The sequence below is a fragment of the Crocodylus porosus genome, unplaced genomic scaffold (genome assembly GCF_001723895.1).
Source record: "Crocodylus porosus isolate Cpor-Errol unplaced genomic scaffold, CroPor_comp1, whole genome shotgun sequence".
Taxonomy (NCBI): domain Eukaryota; kingdom Metazoa; phylum Chordata; order Crocodylia; family Crocodylidae; genus Crocodylus; species Crocodylus porosus.
In genome coordinates this window covers 16630482-16635734 of record NW_017728924.1, presented here as the reverse complement: position 1 = coordinate 16635734, position 5253 = coordinate 16630482, and the positions used below count along the sequence as shown (strand labels likewise).

The 5253-nt window shown below is 43.4% G+C and overlaps 1 long non-coding RNA gene across 1 annotated transcript; it reads left to right on the top strand.

The window, feature by feature from the left end:
• Nucleotides 1–244: 244 nt before the first annotated feature.
• Nucleotides 245–1342, top strand: LOC109313765. Its single transcript, XR_002102144.1, has 2 exons — nucleotides 245–455; nucleotides 925–1342. It is a non-coding gene; the product is annotated as an uncharacterized LOC109313765 (long non-coding RNA).
• The last annotated feature ends 3911 nt before the right edge of the window (nucleotides 1343–5253 follow it).

Below are 5253 nucleotides of genomic sequence, written 5' to 3'. Positions count from 1 at the left end.
CTCGTTTGTTCTTGTCAGTGATATACTGAAAGACAAGAAAGAAATAAGCCTTGTTAAGTGTCATCACGGCCCTGGAAAAGGCCACGGGCTCAGTGGTCTGGTGCTTACCCGGACCAGAACGTTGATCACGTGTTCGTTTGCTTTAACCTCACTGTGGAAATACCCGACTCTTGCCTGCTACATTTTGATGTTTCAGTGATGTTTTAGATTGGGAGGTATTAGTCTTCACTGCAGCTGGCTGAGGCCAGTCTGGATAGGGACTTTATCTGGGGCTCCAACCTCCCCTATATCCCATCCTAGCGCCAACCAAATGTTACACCACCAAATTACACTGGTAGATCTTGATGGGTGGTCTTGTCTAGACTTTCTTTTTCTTGTAGACTCACAAGTGTTTCAAAAGAAAACTTCAACTGAACCAAAAGAAGATAACTCCAGGACCTTCTTTCCAGTCCCAGGTAAGTCTTGCAGGTATTCACTTTTGGGCCTTATGCACCTCTCTTTTCTTTGTGGTGCCCAACCTCCAGTAATTAAAAGCAACAAAAAAAACCAACCCATCCAGGTTCTTACATCTTCGAGCCTGACACCTTTTGGCTCTTGTCCAGCTGCTTTTCAGCTGGGTCTTTTCACCATAATCAGGGGCCTTTCTTGACCCTGCATTTGGGTCACGTGCCCTGCCCTTGTCCCTGATTTTCTTCTCGGCTTGTGGCCAACTGAGGTCCCCTTTAAGCAGTCCCAGGGATTGAGGGCCCCCCTGTCTGGTTGTCTCCAGGCCTACCTCACTCAGGTCTCCAGCAGGGTATTCAGGAAGAAAAAAAAAAAAACTGACAGCACCTTGTTTGGGTGTGGTCACTTCTCCTGCAGCTGACTTGCCTTCAGTGGAGCATCTGGCCACTCACATTACTTTCCTCTGCCATGTCTATGCAGCCAGCATCCCGCCCCGGCTCAACAGAGCCCAGCTAGACTCTCCTGCCGGCCTGCAGCCAACTCCCCGCGGCTTAGATCCTCCTGCCGGACGTCTCATGGTTAAGGACTCAGCTCCCCTCTTGCTGGCTCTCTCCATGCTTTCCTCTCCACTTCTGGCATGTGTCCCCAGCCTGTGCAACTCTGGGGCTTCTCTACCTGAATGGAGGAACCATGGTTCTCTTTCGGCACTGTAGTCTCTCCCGCTGTGGTGAGTTTAACCAGTTTTTCTTTCTTCCTTCACATTAAGCACTACTGCTCCGTAGTCTAAATCAACTCATGCTTTTGAAATATGCATAAAAAGTATCTGTATGAACTTGGAATAAAAACATTCCAGGGGTATTATATCAACTCATTGTGCCAAAATATAACTTTTAAAATTGCAGCTGCGGTTCATGTTTTATATTTCCTGTATGTATAAATTTTACATGGAAAACCTTTAGATATTCAAGTGCAAAGTATTCAGTTTGCAAAGACAGGTACAGTTTACATATGTAAATAAAGATTTTGCAATCTTGGATAAGGACAACTGCAAATACAAGTAGTTTATTTCATTTCACCAAAGTTTTGTTTTGTAGATTTTTTTAGATAAATTACTAATGCTATATGAGCTATGCAGAACTCTTGGTAGAGGTGACATCTTTTATTAGGCCAACTAAATAGTTGCAGATTTTTTTCTTTATTTGCAAGCTTTGGGGCTCACTTGCCCTTCCTCAGGCAAAGGAGAATGTACAGATTGTACTATTTCTCCCAGGTAAAAATGAAACTCCATATTGCACAGGAGAATAAAAAATGTTAAAGGTTCACCTGGGCGGAAAATGCTATATTAAACATTTTCATTTGGTAAAAAATATATTCAGGTAACTGTGCAAGGATTTAGTCCAAGCCAAAACCTTCACCTATGAGTTTTATTATGTGACTGCATCTGCAGAGTAGCTACTATGAATAACTTCTTCACAGTTCTGTCTTTAGTATGAGTTTGTTGAGATCCATTCAAGAAGCTTAGTCAGCATAAGCAATCAAGAAGAAAACAAGATCATATATGAGCATATTGCAGAAAGGCTAATCTACCTTTAGAAACATTTCCATTCGTTTTCTTGTCATGAACTCAGAAAATGAGGCAACTGTGGCAATGTTTATGCAGGGTCTGGAAGACAGAAAAGTAGGGAAGAAGGATGGTCTTATGAGTAAAGCACAGGCCTGGAATCCAGGTGATCTTGGTTGAGTTCCTAGTTCACTACTCCTTGCGCAAGTCACATAGGCTAAGGACAAAAGTTTTACATAAACCAGTTTAAGTGGTCAGAAACTCGTTTAAACCTGTAAAAGAACAGAAGTTCAGTGCACATAAACTGCTTTGAAAATGGCCCAAAGCAGTTTAAGATAAACCTGGTTGGATGTAATATCAGACTTAGCTGATTTAAGTCAAACCAGTTTATGGAACTTCTATCCCGGATCCCTTCATGGTTTAAGTTAACTCACAGTTCGCAGCATCCCAGAATGCTTTGCAGCCCTGGATTATGCCATCTGCTCCAGTTTAGCAGGGACTGCTTCACCCCTCTGCTCCCTAGCCTGCTTCTTGCCTGTATCTGTCAGCTCATCAGAACAGGTATTGGAGGCAGGGAAACAGACCCCCAGACCTCTCTAGCCAGGGTCTACACAGCAGGTGGGGGCTTTCCAACCCTTGGGAGCTCTCCCTCCTTCCTGCTGCTACAGGATGTAGGAAAAAGGAGTCCTCCTGGCCGGGTGCCTGCCCATGCAGCTCAGCATGGGGCACCAGGGAGCCCCTGCCTTGGGGTGGCTTCCCTTTACCCCAACCCAGGATCACCCAGCCTGGGGCAGCCCCAGGCAGCTAAGGGGAATTCTTTCCCTCCCAAACCCCAGAGCTGGTTGCCTTAGCTGCTGCGAGTTTCAGGCAGCCTCAGGGAGTGGAGGGAAATTCTCCTGCTCCTCTGCAGCCGAGGGGGAGGCTCCCTCAAGGTGGGCCAGTACCCAGACAGGGGACTCAACTCTCTGTGGGGGGACAGCAGGAGGTTGGGAGCATGTACTGGGGAGCCAATCAGGGGCACCCCCACTTGGCTGGGCTGGCAATGGCCAGCAGGCTGGGAGACGTTCTCTAGCGTCCCTTGCCTACTGGCCTGGGTCAGTGCAGGCCTCCCCCACCTTTCCCAATTGAAAATTAAATGTCAGTTCAGTAGGTTATCGGTTCAACTTACATGGCTTAGAGGAAGCTGCCTAGATTGAATCGATTCTGCCTTGGGCTTTTTGACTGCCTGTACTTAGTCATAATCTATCCTGTTCTATCCTCAGTTCCTCAATTGTTCAATAAGATTCCTGTCTTAAAAGGATTGATTGTAAGGATAAAATCCATTACTCATTGTGAGGGGCTCAAATTCTACGATGACAAGAATCCATGTAGCTCTGTAACTAGCTCTATGTGTGGACTTCCTTTACCTTATGTAGTGAATTAGCAAAACCTACTATCACTAAAGTACTTTCAATGTTTAGGTCTTACTTAGAAAAAGTATATTGAATAATTCTTTTGATTCAGGTACTTAGTTTTGGAAGTCATGGAGTAACAGAAACTTTTTTCTTCACACCAGCTAGTATTGTGTGTGTTTATGAAACTATAGGGATTTGAATTTAAGATTCCCTGAAAGAGATTAAAGGTATAAGCTTTAGATCTGAGTTCCTACCTGTCAAATATCTTTCAGATAGAGGTTTGACTGCCCAGCAACCTCTGAAAATCAGACCCTAATTGTTTATTTGTTCTGTCATACTCCTCTCACCATCCCTCTAATCCTATCACATAATTGTGTACAGAAAATATTTAAATGCTTAGTTTCTTTACTGTTTGTATAATTGGGGATAGTGCCACCATGCAGTGGAAAGAACCACAAACAGTGCTGTTTTTCAAAGGCATATGGTCAAATTTACAAAACATTTTCACACTGGATAAGGAATGAATACTATGATTATTCTGCCTGTTTGTTTTCCTACGCTTGGACAGTTGCTATTAGATATTTGGATTCTTCAATGATGGCAACCCTGAAATTATTTGGAACCTTGTGCAAATGTTTTCTTTTGAGAAATATGCCAGTTTTTTTCTATTTAATCTTTGTGAAGTACACTTTTTGCTGGATCTCAAGCCAGCATAGGATGTTAGAAAGGACTGCATTTGTCACTGGAGGGAAAGCAAGATAGGGTACAGATTCATAAATAACTTGGAACAAAAAAATGGCACCAAGTTAGTATGGCAAATGTTAATATTAAAGGACTAATCTGATAAAGGGTGTTTCTACCAGGATGCATGTTTTCTATTGCTTTCTTTTCTAGTACTTGGGTGCCTCGGAGCAGTTGCTATTTATCGTTTGGCATGATCCCAAGTCTTTAAGTCAATATTTTTTACTGTTCAGTAGAGTTACCTTAAAAGAAAAAAAAGTTTACAGTTCAGCCCATTCAGAGTTTACAATTCATCCATGCTGGGTGGTATGGCCTCTCCACTTGTTATTCCAGCATGTGTGACTTATTCTAAGAAATTCATTAAACTAAAAAAAATATTTGTCCTGCCTGTTAGTTGCACTCTTTAATTGGGGAATGTCTGCAAATCCTAAAAGGAAGTCTCCTGTATCTGGTGGAGAATGTTCATATCCAACTATGATAGCTTTAGCCAAGCACATAGAAAAGCCAGAAGTTTGCAGGACTCTTCATACTTTCTTCAATGATAGCTTCCATCTCAAAGTGAATAGACATGCACATTGGTGTGGTGATCAGCATGTTTCTAACATGAGCTGCCACAGCAGAATGTATATGTACTGACTCATCTTCTTCAGCAATCTCTCATAGTCAAGGATGATTGTCTTCCATGATTGTCTTATCTATGGGTCCAAAGATGGCTGACAAGGCCACTCGGGGTGTGACAGACTCTACTGTAACTTGGGCATGTGTTTCCACGCAGAGTAGGTGGCTCAGGGTTCTTGATTTGGTCTGTGACATGCTGTTTCTACTGCTCCTGCTTTTCCATCTCCTGTTGTCATTGTAGTTTCAAAGTACTGAAATCCTTGCAACAGACTCTTCTTCCATTTGTGGCGGAGGGGTCCTGAGCAGTAGTCTCCCATGAGTTGATGTCAATGTTGCATTTTTTCAAGTTGGCCTAGAGGATGTCATAGTTTCATAGTTTCATAGTAGCTAGAGTCGGAAGCGACCTAGGAAGATCATCTAGTCCGACCCCCTGCCTTGGCAGGAAAGAGCACCGGGGTCAGATGACCCCGGCAAGGTGCTCATCTAACTTCCTTT